We start from the raw sequence: 18,445 nt of genomic DNA, 5'->3' as shown, positions 1-18,445 counted from the left end.
GCCTGAGGGGCTCATCTCGCTGCTGGAGCCTGACTCGCGTGCACACATCAGAGGTCCTGGGGAATTAACATTCTAGGGACAGCCCTCAGTCCCTGATTGTTGATTTCGATTGTGTCCCAGTGGGGTTAAATTAAGGTCTGTTTGCTCACAGTGGTGGCTGGCTCGCTGAGAGATCTTTTATTGGCTGCCTCCCCACACCCCTGTAGGCGTTGCCTTCACTTCCCATATAAATTCAAATACTGTTCTCAGAGTCTGTTTCTGGACAGATATAAATTATATGATCTATAATGTTGCCTGCATGGCTTTAAAAATATGTATGCTCATTTAGTACAATCATGCATCTTCTCACATCTTTAGATCATTCTTTAAATCTGTAAAAATTATAAATTAAATATCCTTATTAGAGTCCCCTTAGACACCCTAAATAAATTCTCTCTTGTAAATAATTAATATGCTTTTTGCTTTGATTTCCTTGGAAGGAAAAGCAACATAAACTGAACTATACTTTTTCTATGGATAAACAACCAAAACCAAATTTATGTCTTCTACTATAATTTAATATTACAGAACATAAGAGATTACAATATTGAGCAGTGTCATTTAAATAAGGCAAATATAGTATAAAACAGCATAAAGAGCAGTGGAAAGACCAATAGAAAAGAATAGAGAACTCACTGCTTACCCACATTAAGGAATGTATTAGATTTCTTCTTTGTTTTACATTTAAAATCAGTCACTGTATTAATGGGCATCTGAGTTTAGGTGAGGAACTATCCATACCATATTGAGATGACTCGGATAAATGGCTACTCAAATGGCACGTTCTGATTTTAGTCTAGAAAAGAGGTTGGCAAACTCTGGCCTCTGGGCCAAATTCAGCTTACTAGCTATTTTTGTCAACAAAGTTTTATTGGAACACAGCTACGCCCATTTGTTTGCATGTTGTCTCTGATGTTTTCACGTTACAGCAGGAGGATGGAGTATTGTGACTGAGACCATGTGGTCCTCAAAGTCCAACAGATCACTTCCATAGTTTTATATGAAAAACTAGCAAACTAATAGTAGAACATCCATGCATCCAAACCTGCTTACCATTCTTTCATTCTTTATCTTCTTTTTTTATGTAAAGAACAAGCTTACTTTTATATTTAATGTGTACAAATTCATATTTCAATACAATGGGTAAAATAACTTTGGAAAACTTGCATTTACCATGATTTATGAGCCAGTTGGACTCTTCATTTCTTTAAGGAGACTTACCATTGGGCCTCCCTGATGGCTCAGTGGTAAATAATCCGCCTTCAACATAGGAGTCACAGGAGACGCAGATTGGATCCATGGGTGGGGAAGATCCCCTGGAGGAGGGCATGGAAACCCACTCCAGTATTCTTTCCTGGAGAATCCCATGGACTGAACAGCCTGCCAGGCGATAGTCCACAGGGTCGTAAAGAGTCAGACAGGACTGAAGCGGCTCAGCACACAGGCATGCACCTCCCACTGCTCCTAACTCTTCAGTCACCTAGTACAATATCAGCAAATAAAACAGTGCTTTGTCTTTGAAACAATGCCTTACTCCAATCAAAGGCATTTTTGAAATGTTTTATAGTGGTTGAAAATGTAAACAAATAGAGTTTCTGATAACATCATTTTGAACTATTAGAAATTTAAGTAATAGCCCATATCAAGTTATACTTGATATTTTTATTCAGACATTGTTTTGCTTTTTATACAAAATGCCTGGTTTTACACTGATGGGATGTTATTTTCATCTACATAGAATTAAATGCACTTTTTCAGTTGTAATTATCTCCTAACCTGGTTGCCACAGTTTTCAAGCACATCTATCTTGTCAATTTCATGGCCCTTAGAGTAGGACTCAGCATTGGTAAAAAAAGAATATTTTGGTTTTATTTGTTCAAATAGGTTATTAAATAACTTTTAACTGATTTAAGGAATTATTGTGCTCACAATCAAGCTCTTATACCAGCTGAACTTTCTTAGCTACATGATTAAGGAAGTATTTTTTGCTATTATCTGGTATAATTTTATACATTGCTTAGTCACTTATAGAGACAAATTAAAAGTTAAAGTCTTAGATTTTATATCTAATTCAGGAATACACTGTCTATGGACGTGTGGTTTTGTATTGAGAGCTCTTTATACATCAGCATTTTATAATAAAATATTATTTTAATAATTATTTTTCAAAAAATTTTAAGTAAAAAATTTCCTGAAAGATAACTTAGCCATTTTATCATGACCATCTAACAGATCCTTTTGAAAAGTTGCTATGACTTTTTTAATAGTCTTAAATATTAAAATGTGCTTTAAAGAAATGTTTAGTAAGCTTACTCCATGACATCTCAAAGGCATGGTTCCCAGGTCTTTGCAAAAGACATTCTTAGACTGTAAAAATGGCAAGAAGTTTTAAAAAGATTTATATTCAAAGGGTTCGTTGACAAATTTGCAATTACAAGTTTTCTAAAATGAATATTTTCAGAGAAGGAAAGTCAGGGTCTGACTGAGCATCAGGAAGAAGTCTATCTAAAGTTAAGTCTCACTGAGGGAAACTTCAGACAGCTTCATCAGGTATAAGGTATCTTGGATGCTGGCCCCTTCCAGGTGTGAGAGTTCTTTGTGAATGCCTTCTCAGTGTGAATTCTCAGAGCTCTACGATCGGCCAGAATAACTGAGTGACTTGTAGCAAGTTTTCTGGCATCAAAGAGTAGAACTTCTACCCTGGAAGATCAAGTTTCTCTTTTTGCTATCCCCTTTGTCCTCTGTCCCCAAAACGGGAATTAAAGGTACAGTCACTGCATTTGAAAACTTGAGGGACTCCCTTGGTGGCCGTGATTAAGACTCCATCCACTATAAGGGATTCCCTCGTAGCTCAGTCGGTGAAGAATCTGCCTACAATGCAGGAGACCCAGGTTCGATTCCTGGAAGATCCTGTGGAGAAGGAAATGACAACCCACCCTGTATTCTGGCCTGAAGAATTCCATGGACAGAGGAGTCCAGCAGGCTGCAGCCCATGGACTCGAAAGATTTGGACACGACTTAGTGACTAAACCACCACCACCCCTACAAGGGGCTCAGGTTCCATCCCTGGTCAGGGAACCAAGATCCTGTGTGCTGTGAAGCACAACTCCCCACTCCCCCCATTTTTTAATATAAATGCAAAGTAAATAAAAATAAAAACTTGATCTGTTTTGTTAAGCTCTGACTTTGATTCTTCAATATTTGACGTCCCAATACAAAAGTCAAGTGTGATTGCCTTGCCTTTTGCTGACATCTGCTGGCACCTTCATGAAACTATACTCCTTTGCCTTTTTTAGTATTTTTTTTAAAGTCCTGGAAAAAAGACAGCCAGGTGTCCACTCTCAGGCCTGACAGAGTAACTCCAGTAACCTAAGTGCCTGTCCACACAAAGCTCAGCGCTCTATCAATGAAGATGACAGGGAAGCTGCTCAGTGCTCTGCAGTGCCGGGAGCCGGCATATTGCATATTGAGTGCATATTGCATATTGCATATTGAGTGCAGCACTTTCCACAGCATCATCTTTCAGGATCTGGAATAGCTCAACTGGAATTCTATCACTGCCGGGAGCCAGCGTGAGGAACTCCGCCCATGACAAAGGTCATGAGGAAGGAGGCTCAGCATACGCAAAGGCGGGATCGAGCCTCAGGAGTCCCCCTGGAAATCCTCGAGCATCTACCCCCAAAACCAGAGTCTGCCTACTTTCTGCTTTGTGCTCTCACCTACACCTCTGACTTTACGGGGGGCTGTCCCCCAGTACCTCTCTCTGAAAAAAGAGTTAGCTTACAGCTCCAGTTAATAATTCCTGGGTGTGACAGTGTTTAACCTACAAACTCCTTTGGAAATCCTTTAGCCTGCCTGAATAGGTTTTTCCGGCCACATGTGATTGTTCAGAGCCTCCCAACTGTGAGAGGCAGGAGATGTTCTAAACTGTCTAAACACAGATTCCTTTGAGTAGTTAAAAGATTGATTAGAAATTGTATTGGTGAAGGGATTTTCACTTGTTGGGCCAATGTTTGCTGCTAAGTTTCCATATCCCTTACCTGCTGTGTCCCTGGCAGTGTATTGATTAATATAATTGGTGTTAGTAGTAGCTTTAATGTTTGTAACCTGGGACCCCTGAGTTAATTCTTTTTCTTGTTATAGCCCACTGCACCTTTGCTCTGTAGGAATGCAACTCTATCTAATGCTTTTGGAGGGTGGCTCCTGACCAATCACCTTTAGAGAAAAATAAGTTTTCTGAAGAAAGGGTCTTAAAATGTTAACAGGCCTCCGGGCCAGAAGATGATGCAAATCACCTAAGCTTTTGCATATGATAAGTTTGCAGGAAGAAAGCCTGGCTTACTGCATGACTCTACCCCTTCCCCCATTATCCTCTATGCATAACTTAAGGTATAAAAACTACTTTGGAAAATAAAGTGCGGGCCTTGTTCACCGAAACTTGGTCTCACCATGTCGTTCTTTCTCTTACCTTCTGGCTGAATTATTCAGCCTCTTTTCTCCACTGAATTTCCTCACTGAGCTATCCTTATTTCAGCCTCTTTTCTCCACTGAATTTCCCTACTGAGCTATCCTCATTCTATTACTCTTTATATCCTTAATTAACGTTTAATTAAGCAATTGTTTCCTGATCTTCGCCTACGCCGTCTCTCCTTCGAATACCCTGGATCAGCCAGGGCTGGTCCCCGGCACTGCAGGGACCTAAAAGGAAGAAAATCCCCAAAGAGGGGTGTGTGTATACATGTGGCAGACTCACTTTGCTGTGTAGTAGAGACTATCACAGCATTGGAAAGCGACTATACCCCAGTAGCAATTAATTAAAACAACCCCCCCAAAAAAGGATGACAGAATCTATTCTCCTTATACCTCCAAGACAAGGAATTCAAATCCACCTGTGAGGATTTCAGTTTGGAATGAAAAATATTTGAACCAGAGCTGAGTTCACTGTCTCAGTTTTAAGGGATACAATCTGAAAAAAAAGTTCAGAGCCCACAATCTGCTTGGCCAACCATCCTACCCCTGGCGGGGATCCCAGGCCACCCTCTGAGTGAAGCAGGCAGGGAGCGTCATGGGCAAAATGCTTCAGCTTTGTGGCTACGAGGGGCAGCGATGACGTTCTGAGAGGCCCGGTGATGGAGAGGGGAGGTCCAGGATGGCGTGTCAGTGCTGGAGAGGATAGAAAGGTGTGGACTGTGTCACACAGTGCAAAGAAAATGTAGCTGGAAAGGTTACCCTGAAGTCTCATTGCCTTTTCCAAACGCGTGAGTGGGGCGGACACAATGAGTGAGCGGCCGTGCTGTCCGCTCCTTTCCTGTGGTCTTGTTCCGCCCTGTGCCTAGCTACAACTCACCAGACTAAATGACCACGTTGAGACCTGCCTGGAAGGCAGCAAGAGATCACTACTCTTATTTAAAAAACGACTGAAGCAGAAGTATTGTTTCGTATCTTTTTTAAACCCCCCTCTTTTTAAAATACTTCTATTTCTTTATTTCTTTGGCTGTGCCAGGCCTTAGGTTCTGCGTGTGGGATCTGGTTCCACAACCAGGAATCAAACCGATGCCCCTGCACCGGGATCTCAGAGTCTGAGCCACTCGACCACCAGGGAAGTCCCACTAAATCCCCTCTTAACAGGCTTGTCTGGTCAGTAAGTAAAGCAGACACTCTGGAGGTTAAGAGTATGGAGAATCACATAGGCGGTGTCTTTTCTGGCTCCCGCTCTATGGAATGGGAAAAAGAATGAATGACTCAAAGTGAGCTGTGTCCTCACAGATCTGGCTAAGGTCTTCTTTTCAGTGCAAACTTGAAGCCCAGCCAGGCCCACTTTCCATTCTTTTGGATGGAACTCTGTAGACATTTATGATTTTCCCACTGGGATATTTGAATACATGGCCATTTGTCATAATTAGATGAGGAAGGGCTTGGAAATGATAAACATTAAGAGCCAGTTAGTGAGTTACATTGATGATATTATCATAATTGCTCCTCGGAGAATTAAGGAGCAGGAGTTAAGAACTGTAGTCACCTGCTTGACAAACACAGGCTGGCTGATAAATTCTGCTACAATTCAAAGCTCATTGAAATTCCTGGGAAATACATGGGTTAGAGCAGCCAGGGACATTACCATTTGGTGGCTGAAGGCACAGACCTCTTCTAGTGGCTTTATTTTATTAATGAGAACACTGATCCTTGACAGCTCAGTTATAGAGATAATTAAAGGCTGAAAAGGGATGAAAATTCAAGTTTTCTGACTTTCAGTTCATATTTTCCAACTACTCCAAAATAAGTTTCTAATTTGTTTAAATATGAAATATTTTAATCATATAGAAGATGATTTAACAAATTTCCATTCACCCATCATTCAGATAAACAAAGCTTAATATTGTTTTTTCCATTTGCTTGATAGTCAAGAAATGTAACTGGTGTCTTCACTGCACCCCGTGCAGCAGTGTTAATTGTAGATATCCTGTCAGACGTTACATCCCTAGCGCTTCCCACTGGAAGTTTAGACTTTTTACCACCTTCCTGCAATGGTTAACAATGCCCCATGATATACAGGGAAATTATTGAGAGTAAATTCTAAGAGCGCTCATCAAAAGTAGAAAATTTTCCTTTCCTTTTCTCCTTTCTTTTTATTGTATCTGCATGAGATGATGGATGTTAGTAATCATTTCACAATGTACGTAAATCAAGCCATCATGCTGTAAACCTTAGAGAAGGATATATGCCAATTATTTTTCAATAAAATTGGAAAAAAAGAAACATCAGCTTCCATGTTTTGTTGAAATGCTATTTGGACTGTTTCCTGTGTCAAGAAGGAAGTTATTAATCCTGAAATTGGTGTGTATCCTGCTCACCCATATTTTTACTTCTCTATTACATATAAATGAATTCTCACTTTCAGCTCCAGTCATCCAGTAAGATACTGATCTGCTCCTCTGTCATTACCTGTGTCTGAACTACTTGAGCTTTACAGGAAGTTTTGATATTCGGTAAGGCAAGTTCTTCTTCCTTATGCTGATACTTAGGCTTCAGAATGACTTAGGTATTCATGATTCTTTGTTCCATTATCAGAAGTTTGAGATCAGGCTATCAAGTTTTGAAAAATAAACACAAAACATCTGTTGAAAACTTGATTGAAACTGCTTTGAATGTAAAGATTACTTAAGAAAACCTTCTGTTTTAAGACACTGAGTCTTCTTTTAGGGGAGCAAACACTGCTGAATACAATCTGATGGTATTTTATTTAAAATATACAACTCAGTGGTCACAAGAGTGTTTGGTATAAAATGTAGTTTTATTATACTATTCTATTTTGGTCTTACTAAAACAGTTAGAATACATGTATATTTGGGAATTAGGGGTTACTTTCTTTTCTTATTCTGTGATAAAATTATACTAACTGTTTCTTGAGGCTATAAAAAAACCCACCTACAAAAATACCAAGACCCGATGTCTGTCTCCACTATAGGGCAGCAAATTTACTGTGTCAACTGATTTAATGTTTTTACTTTCTTCTATTTTTATACTTCTTATTGAGAGTATTATGGTAATATGTTCTTCAAAATTATTAACATTAGTTTTTGCTTTGAATTTTATTATCATTTTTAAAATCTGTATTTGAGGCTCTGTTTCATCTTAAGTGTTAACATGTACTTGTATCCATTTATTGATCATTTTGCCAGAGGTTTGTTTTCTTTATCTAGAATATGAGGAGAATATATCATTTGGCAAAAGAATTTTTTTTTCAATACTAAACTTATATCAGCAGTATAGAAGTCAAGAATTTTTAGAGGTAAAAGTTTTTATATAAGTATTTCTTTTATCAAAACCTCATATTAAAGTTTTGACCTTTAGACACAGACTGATGACATACATTTCAGACTTCTCCAATTTAGATTTATTCTTTATACCTTGAAAATAAAACGATATTTTCCAAAATGCTCTTGAAATGCTAGTTGAAATTAAAAACTGGATTCACTCTTTTTTGGTTGCATGTTTTGTCTAGAGGGAAAAAAAAAATCCTGAGGCAACTCCACCTGTTGAATAAATTATATAGAGAAGAGGAGTTGTTGCCACATCCTTATTTTTTTTCCCCTGTAGCCTGCCAGGCTCCTCTGTCCATGGGATTCTCCAGGCAAGAACATTGGAGTGGGTAGCCATTCCCTTCTGCAGGGGATCTTCCTGATCCAGGGATCAAATCCAGTCTCCTGAATAATAGATTCTTTATAGTCTGAGCCACCAGGGAAGACAGACATCTATTCAAATAGCAGAGTTCTTTCTATGAATACATTAAATGCTCAGATAATGAGTCCTTCGGGTCAACTGGATACTTCCAGTTCAGTTCAGTCACTCAGTCATGTCCGACTCTTTGTGACCCCATGGACTGCAGCATGCCAGGCCTTCCTGTCCATCACCAACTCCCAGAGCTTACTCAAATTCATGTCCATGGAGTCGGTGATGCCATCCAACCATCTCATCCTCTGTCGTTCCTTCTCCCCCCACCTTCAATCTTTCCCAGCATCAGGGTATTTTCCAACGAGTCAGCTCTTCGCATCAGGTGGCCAAAATGTAGGAGTTTCAGCTTCAGCATCAGTCCTTCCAATGAACACCCAGGACTGATTTCCTTTAGGATGGACTGGTTGGATCCCGTTGCAGTCCAAGGGACTCTCAAGAGTCTTCTACAACACCATAGTTCAATAGCATCAATTCTTCTGCTCTCAGCTTTCTTTATAGTCCAACTCTCACATCCATTCATGACTACTGGAAAAACCATAGCCTTGACTAGACGGACCTTTGTAAGCAAAGGTAATTTGCTTAAAGCAAAGAGACAAAGTAATGTCTCTGCTTTTTAATATGCTGTCTAGGTTGGTCATAACTTTTCTTTCAAGGAGTAAGTGTCTTTTAATTTCATGGCTGCAGTCACCATCTGCAGTGATTTTGGAGCCCCAAAAATAAAGTCTGACAGTTTCCACTGTTTCTCCATCTATTTGCCATGAAGTGATGGGACTGGATGCCATGAGCTTTGCTTTCTGAATGTTAAGCTTTAAGCCAACTTTCTCACTCTCCTGTTTCACTTTCATCAAGAGGCTCTTTAGTTCTTCTTCACTTTCTGCCATAAGGGTGGTATCATCTGCATATTGAGGTTATTGATATTTCTCCCAGCAATCTTGATTCCAATTCGTGCTTCATCCAGCCCAGCATTTCTCATGACATTTCATTAAACATTGTGGTAGAGCAAAACATTGTGTACAATAAATGTGTACATTCATTCCCTCAAAAAACTAGCCAGTGTATTGATGGCTGTACAGAGAATAGAACTCAGTGAGGTCAGACTTCTCTGTTTAATGTTATTGGCTGATAAGTCAGAGACTCAACTATAACTGTTTATTAGAATCACTGGGGATGCTTTAAAAACTATTCTGACCACAATCCCAGAAGTTATCATTTAATTTGTCTTGGTGGCTCCTTGCATTGTATTAAAAAAAAAAAAAAGCTCCCCCAGAGAAAACTGAGTTGAATGAACAGGCAGGGTCATGACCCAGAATTTAAAAACTACCAGAAGCAAAATAAGGTTCAAACACCCAAAGTGCTAAATTTCAGCCAAGTAATCTCTCTCTAATAGAACACTGTACAAAACTGTGTTTTACTAAAAAATGAGAAAATATGCCACCAAGTCCTTGTCAATATAATGTGTGAAGAGTAATCAAATAATGTCACTATATTTTAAAAATTCTGGCTTTGCCGCCTCATGATACATCCAGGTATAGCCCTGGAATTCAACATACTAAAGTCTTGTTTACGGCCATCTATAATAATGAATGAATTAACTTTTGTTTTATATAATTGCTCCTGATTTTATGTAATTTTTATATGTGTGTGGTTTATGTGGTATTTGCTCTTTGCATTAAATTATTCTGTACCATTTTCTTCTGTGCCATTTCTCTACAGAACAGGGAATAAGAAATGACACATTTTATACCATAGAGAAAAACAGTCCTAAATTTCATTATACTATAGTTATCTAACCCTTGAAGCATCATCCTCGTACAGATAAGTGCATGACACACAGTGTACTAGGCATCACTGCATACCCATCACTTGCGAAGAATAGCGTCATCCTTGGCCCAGAAGGTTACTGTCCAGTGAGACAGCCAGTTTGCCAAGCATATCAATGCCATGTCATGCATTCAGTATTACCCATGTCAGTAAACGTATGTTAATTGTATTCTTACTGTTGTTCAGTCACTAAGTCATGTCTGACTCTCTGCCACCCCATGGACTGCAGCATGCCAGGCTTCCCTGTCTTTCATTATCTCCCAGAGTTTGCTCAAACTCATGTCCATGTTGAGTCATGCAACCATCCAACCATCTCATCCTCTGTCACCCCTTTCTCTTGGCTTCAACATTCCCCAGATCAGGGTATTTTCCAATGAGTTGGCCCTTCGCATCAGGTGGCCAAAGTATTGAGCTTCTAATATTCAGTGTTGATTTCCTTTAAAATTGACTAGTTTGATCTTCTTGCTGTCCAAGAGACTCTCCAGAGTCTTCTCCAGCACCACATTTTGAAAGTATCAATTCTTCAGCACTCAGCCTTCTTTACTGGTCCAACTCTCACATCTGTACATGACTACTGGAAGAGCCATAGCTTTGACTCTGTGGACCTTTGTTGGAAAATAAATGTCTCTGCTTTTTAATATTCTGTCTGGGTTTATCATAGCTTTTCTTACAATTATATTCTCGACACTCATATAATTGGTCCTGGTTACAAAATGGTAGTCCTATAGGTCATCCTCATTTTTGTAGAGAAAATTGTCTAGTTGAATATAAGAAGTATATATTATTGAAAGAAATGTTATTTTAGAAAAAAATCTTATAAATAAGGATATATATGTAAAGACAGAATTAAGATTCATAGCTTGGTTGATTATCTCCCCAGGCCAGTTGAGCAAGAACTTTCTCTTCTGCTGCAGATGAACAAGCATCCGGAAAACCATCAAGCTGGTAATAATTGTATATCAAGCACAGTATATTGAGCACAGTAGTAGGGTCATCTGTAGAAGGCAATGGCACCCCACTCCAGTACTCTTGCCTGGAAAATCCCATGGATGGAGGAGCCTGGTGGGCTGCAGTCCATGGGGTCGCTAAGAGTTGGACACGACTGAGTGACTGCACTTTCACTTTTCACCTTCATGCATTGGAGAAGGAAATGGCAATCCACTCCAGTGTTCTTGCCTGGAGAATCCCAGGGACGGGGGAGCCTGATGGGCTGCCGTCTATGGGGTCACATAGAGTCGGACATGACTGAAGTGACTTAGCACAGTAGCAGCAGCAGTAGGGTCATCAATGGAGAATATTGTGGAAATGTATGTAGTCCAGAGAAGGGGAAGGCAATGGCAACCCACTCCAGTACTCTTGCCTGGAAAATTCCGTGGATGGAGGAGCCTGGTAGGCTGCAGTCCATGGGGTCGCAAAGAGTCAGACATGCCGGAGCAACTAACACACACACACACACACACACACAGTCCAGAGAAGCAGTAGTTTATGAGGATCACTAGATCAAGAGGAAACAGTTTGCCAAGGTCTGACATCATAAACATTGATGGAATGGCTCAGAAGTCAGCCTGCACAAAGAAAATTCAGACGGAGTTTGGAGTGGTGTGTCGTGCTGCCATTTTTGATTAACCACATCCCCCTATCAGACATGTAATCGAGTTTCTAAAGAGACATAGTTAATAGCTTCTCCATTTCCACATCTCTGTTGTCATGACAACAAATATAGAAGACCCACTGAGTGATCAGTCACCTGAAATGAAGGATAGAAAGTTGGATATGAGTTTCTCTATTTTCCTTTGCTCGAGAAGGATCAGCCAGAAGCCCATTAAATGGGGCCCTATTAAATACTGGTCTTTCCCTAATTTTTGTGACTCACTCTTATTTTAAGACTTCAGATCATCTGTCAAAGTAGACATGCAGATTTTATGCCAGAGTGGAAGTTTTCCACATGGTTCTAGTTGTAAAACATACTTTTAATTCTATTTGTAAACTCTTTCCCTCCTTTATTTACAAAATATTCAACTCAATTATTTGTCTCCATGTATCTTATCATTAGTGATTATACTTAAAAAAAATCTATTAATAGATTTGCAAATTTTGTTTTTTTTTTTTTTAGTAATAGAAGCAAGTATAAACCCAATGACAATAGTATCTAAAATAGATATTACTTTTTGGATGAATGGATGAATTAGGGTTCCTCATGAACCTTTGGATTCCAACATTTTACTTTGCATCCAGGAGTTTCTGCCTATGGAATGGAGTGAAAATAAAGTCCATCCATGTTATAAGCTATAATTAATGCATCTGGTAAATAATTAATATATCTGGTAAAATGACTATAACAAGCATGGCAAATCCCCCAATTTCAGCAGTACAGTGGCAGGGTAATATTTTTGAAATATTTACCAGTGTTCGGTATTTTGTGACTACCGTTTGTCTCAGGTTGACTCTCTAATCATTGAGTCAAATCATTGTATTACTTCAGAAGTGCAACCGAGGACAAAGTAGTTATTACTTTGCTTTAATTTTCCAGATTGTTATTTTTTATTTTAAAAATTACAAAGGGTAAAATTAACTTTTTACAATATACAGTTCTCTGGGTTTTGACAAAGGCATAGAGTATCACATCCACCACTACTGTCTCTACACAAAATAGTTTGATCGTCTCTTTCAGAGACCATCTCCCCCGACTTGCAACTCTTGAGAATCATTCATCTGATCTCTGTCTCCAATAATTTTGCCTTTTCCTACAATTCATGCATAATTGCTTTCACTTAACAAAATGCATTGGAGAGTCATCTGTGTTGTTACAGGAACCAGCAGTTTTTCTTACTGAGAGTATACAATGCGATATACACCACAGTCGGTTTATCTGTTTACTGGTTGAAGGACGTTTGGGTTGTTTCTTGTTTTTTGGTGATAAGAAATAGAGTTGCTATAAATAAACATTTGCCTGCAAGATTTATACAAACAAGATTTTATTCCTCTTAGACAAATAACTGAGAGTGGAATTTAGTGAGTTTTATAAGAAGTCTATGCCTAAGAAAAGGTCAAATTGGCACTATTTTGCATTCGCATTAGGAATGCAGGAGAGTTAGAGTTGATCTGCATTCTGGTAAGCAATTGGTGTTGCCAATTTTTTTTTTTTCATTCTGGTAAGTCTGAAGTGATATTTCACTATGGTTTTGATGGGGCTTTTACTAATGAATAATTATGTTGAGCATATCTTCATGTGCTTATTAGCCATCTCTGATGAAGTATTTGTTCAGATCTTTTGCCCGTTCTTTAATATCAGGTTACTTCTTTTTCTTATTGCTGGATCCTGAGAGTTTTTATATAATCTGGAAACAAGTGCTTTGTTGGAAACATGATTTTTCTCCCAGTCTATGCTGGTATGGGTGTGAGAGTTGGACTGTGAGGAAAGCTGAGTGCCGAAGAATTGATGCTTTTGAACTGTGGTGTTGGAGAAGACTCTTGAGAGTACCTTGGACTGCAAGGAGATCCAACCAGTCCATTCTAAAGGAGATCAGCCCTGGGTGTTCTTTGGAAGTGAAAGGTTGTTGTTGAATCACGCGAATACACCGGGATTCTTGGCCCCCAGAGGAGAAGAATTCAATCCGGGGCCAGAGATGAGGCTTGATCGCTCAGAGCTTTTGTGTAATAAAGTTTTATTAAAGTATAAAGGAGATAGAGAAAGCTTCTGACATAGGCATCAGAAGGGGGCAGAAAGAGTATCCCCCCGCTAGTCTTCAGCTGGATGTTATATAGTCACTAGCAGTCTGTTAATGAAAGAAAGGAATGTCTTAAAATTCAGAATGGCACCAGGCCCCTCACCCATAAGATGCATTTGGGGATAATCTTGGCACCAAATGGTTTATCCTGGGCCATAAAATGATCAACTTGAATCTTGAAGAAGGGCAGATCACCATACAAATAGTTTCATTTACATAGATTAGGGGAACAATATCTGAGTATAACATACTGGTTTGTCAAGTAGGTTCTGGGCCAAGAGGCGGAACCGACTTGGAGACAGAGTTTGGGGTAAAGGCATAGTACATTAGCGTAGCTTAAGACAAACATTTCCATAAGAAAAAGGCATTGGTTATCTCTAGGCTCAAGAATAGCTAACTTCAGGGAAACCAGGTGTCATTATGGCAACACAGTATTTTAAGAGAAACCTCCCTTTAAATTTGTATAGAGAAGGAAAAAATATTGCTAGTTTGTTTCCTTCTGCTGCTTAAGAGAGATAAAACTGTCTGACACTTGCAGGCTATTTCCTCCATTTGGAGACCCCTGGCCTTCCTGCCTGTTACCCTCTCAGAAGGACTGATGCTGAAGCTGAAACTCCAATACCTTGGCCACCTGATGCGAAGAGTTGACTCATTGGAAAAGACTCTGATGCTGGGAGGGATTGGGGGCAGGAGGAGAAGGGGATGACAGAGGATGAGATGGCTGGATGGCATCACTGACTCGATGGATGTGAGTCTGAGTGAACTCCGGGAGTTGGTGATGGACAGGGAGGCCTGGCGTGCTGCGATTCACGGGGTCGCAAAGAGTCAGACACGACTGAGCGACTGATCTGAACTGAGACTGACTCTTGCCTCACAGCGTTCAGTTAGGAAACCATACCTTTAATGGTCTTGGAGTTACAGGGTGAAAGGTAAGAATAAAATGCAAAGCAAAATGATATGAAGTTGTTCTTATTTAAGAAGAAAAAACCCACAGAAACGTTCTTTGCTTTAGAAGTCAAGGAAAAGGTAAACAGAGACTAAACTTAATAAAGCTATAAAACAACTCTATACAGTTGGCATTCACACATTTTTGTCATCTCACTTCCTGGAGGCATTTAAAAATTATGGTAACAAAACTACTGGAGTATTAGTGGATTGTGTGTGTGTGTGTGTGTGTGTGTTAGCTGCTCAGTCGTGTCTGACTCTTTGTGACCCGATGGACTGTAGCCTGACAGGCTCCTCTGTTCATGAAATTCTCCAGGCAAGAATACTGGAGTAGGTAGCCATTCCTTTCTCCAGGGACCGAACCCAGGTCTCCTGAATTACAGGCAGATTCTTTACCATATGAGCCACCAGGGAAGCCCTGGGAAAAGTAAATAGAAACCAAATTTAATAAAGGAATAAAACAACTCTATATAGTTGGCATTCTCACATTTTTGTCAACTTACTTGCAGGAGACATTTAACTTTTCTATGCGGAGTCATTGTAACAAAAATCAAGCACAGTTGAATGATCATGATAAATTATCTGTTCAAAGGAAATTTTAATTTATAACACAGTTATTGAATGCATTTGCTGTAATTATACAAGGATCAATCCATAGCATTTGAGAGGGGCTGAGTAATGTTGATTTTCAAAGTTATCCATAAATCACTGAAATAAAGGACATGTCCTAAAGTTAAATTGCTTGAACAAAGTTTTACTTTTAATTATGCAAGTTATTCCCAGCTCTGTGATCTGGGCAAAGGGAATTAATGTAAAGTGTGAATCATGCCAGGCTTCCCCAGTGGTGCTAGTGGGGAAGACCCCACCTGCCAGTGCAAGAGACATGAGACGCTGGTTTGATCCCTGGGTCGGGAAGATCCCCTGGAGGAGGAAATGGCAGCCCACTCCAGTATTCTCGCCTGGAGAATCCCATGGACAGAGGCGCCTGGTGGGCTACAGTCCACGGGGTCGCAAAGAGTTAGACACGACTGAAGCAACTTAGCACGCACAAATAAATTATGTCACACCTCTGCAGTGGGTTGCCCTGCCCTGGAGAGTCTTCCCAACCCAGGGGTCGAGCCCCCTTCTCTTACGTCTCCTGCATTGGCAGGTGTGGTCTTTACCACCAGTGCCCCCTGGAAGGCCTTTAAGACCTTGAATAAATCACAGATAATTTGGATAGGTATGGTTTCACTTCTATTTCTGTTTGTTTAAGTGATTTGACAAACGGAAACATAGGAGCTGAGACAGAAAAACTGTGTCTACTACCTGTGGAAAGCTAGATTTGCCGTAAAGTATTCCCAAGGGACCACGGTGGTAAAATACTGTCAAGATCGCAGAGTTGCTGAGAGAAAATTTGAAATTGTGGGTCAGTTCCAAGTACAAGTTCCAAATGTGTGAGATATTTCTGCAGCCAAGATTATTTGGTCTGCCTGGGATACAGAACCAGCCTCAACAAACATAACATTCATTGTTTTGATCCACATGGGTTACTGGCTGTGTCAAAAATTTCCAACTCTCATAAATGTCTCCATAATTCACATGAGAACCTTGTTCTTGCTGAATTTCAGCCTATAAGACACCGAGATCACGACAGCCAGGAAAAATCACACAGGTCAGGGACAATTCACGGATGAAATTTGCGTAAAACTTCTTTTCCTGATACGGTTATGTCTCTTCTTTCTAGATTAATATTATATTTTCCTGATAAAGTCTAGTCATTTTATAAGAAAGGTGATGTTCTTTGCACTTAGGAAATAAAATTATAAAACCTGAGTATAATTGAAAATTGTTTTATTGTTTTGGCTTTCAGGGACCTTAGCTTCATAAAGTACTGCTAGAATTTAAAGTACTGCTAGAATTTACTGACCACAGCCAATTCAATTTTTTAAATTTATTTTTAATTGAAGGATAATTGCTTTACAATATTGTGTTGGTTTCTGTCATGTATCCACATGTTCCCTCTCTCTTGAACCTCCCTCCCACCTCCTACCCCATCCCACCCCTCTAGGTTGATACAGAGCCCCGGGCTGAGCTCCCTGAGTCATGCAGCGAATTCCCGCTGACTATGTTACATATGGCAGTGCGTATGTTTCCTTGTTACTCCCTCCATCCATCTGACCCGCTCTTCCCCTCCGCTCCCTGTGTCCATGAGTCTGTTCTTTATGTTTGTCTCTTGATTGCTGCCCTGCAAACTGGTTCATCAGCACCATCTTTCTAGATTCCACTTATATGTATTCATATATGATATTTATCTCTTTCTGACTGGCTTCACCCTGTATAATCAAGCTCTAGGTTCTTCCACCTCATTAGCACTGACTCAACTGTGCTCCTTTTTAATGACTGAGTAATATTCCATTGTTTATAATTAAAAACACGGTAAGGTATGCCTCTGGACTTCCCAGCTGGTGCCAGTGATAAAGAATCCACCTGTCAATGCAGGAGATACAAGAGATGTAGGTTCTATCCCTGGGCTGGGAAGATCCCTTGGAGTAGGTAATGGCAACTCACTCTAGTATTCTTGCCTGGAAAATTCCATGGACAGAGCAACCTGGTGGGCTACAGCCCACTGGGTCACAAAGAGCTGGACATGACTAAGCGGCTGCATGACTGAGCACACACATACACACCCAGATGTGCATGCACGTGCACCAAAGCTACTTTTTAAAAGACATTTTTTATAGGATCATTCAGAATACTGAGTGGAAGTTGCTAGATGGTAAGACTGTTTAAATATCCAATGAGCTGCAGAATTTAAGTCACAGCAGTGCTTCTCATAAATGGTTCATTAGTTTGAGAGTGTACAGGTGTGGTGTGCTGGGCTGTCTACTATTCCTACATGGAGTTTAAATGACACATCAGCATAGTCACTATCACCACTTTATCAAGGAGTGTCTTGCAAAGTTTGTTTGTTTTTTTTACGTGAAAAGACATTCCATGTGAGAGTGAAGGTCAGAAAGATCTAATGTACATCTATTCTTGTATTTGTGAAAGGAAAACTAAAATGGGGACCTAGAGATGAGAAGCCTCACGTGAGATTGGGAAAATCAACTCTGATATTTCTGTAAAAATATTTATTGAATTTGTATCCACATCATGCTGGGGATTTGGATTAGGAACAGAGATAGATATGTTTAGATGGACATTAAATATCACTGTTGTTGATCTTCAGAGACATTAAAAATGGCATTGCAGAAACAATTAATTGAATCACTGCATATAAGCTTGGTAGAAGCCACTGCTGCTGCTAAGTCGCTTCAGTCGTGTCCGACTCTGTGCGACCCCATAGACGGAAGCCCACCAGGCTCCCCCATCCCTGGGATTCTCCAGGCAAGAACACTGGAGTGGGGTGCCATTTCCTTCTCCAATGCATGAAAGTGAAAAGTGAAAGTGAAGTCGCTCAGTCGTGTCCGACTCTTAGCGACCCCATGGACTGCAGCCCACCAGGCTCCTCCATCCATGGTATTTTCCAGGCAAGAGTACTGGAGTGGGGTGCCACTGCCTTCTCCAGTAGAAGCCACAATTCCTTCTAAATAAAAATGCAAGGATCAAAAGGCCAATCTGTCAGCCCTGTCATTCTCTTCTCTGACTCTCCAAAATAGAGAACACTTCTTCATCTGATTTATTGAAATAGAGAAACA

Source organism: Bos indicus, chromosome 24 (assembly GCF_029378745.1).
Source record: "Bos indicus isolate NIAB-ARS_2022 breed Sahiwal x Tharparkar chromosome 24, NIAB-ARS_B.indTharparkar_mat_pri_1.0, whole genome shotgun sequence".
Lineage (NCBI taxonomy): Eukaryota > Metazoa > Chordata > Mammalia > Artiodactyla > Bovidae > Bos > Bos indicus.
This window is presented reverse-complemented; position numbering follows the sequence as displayed.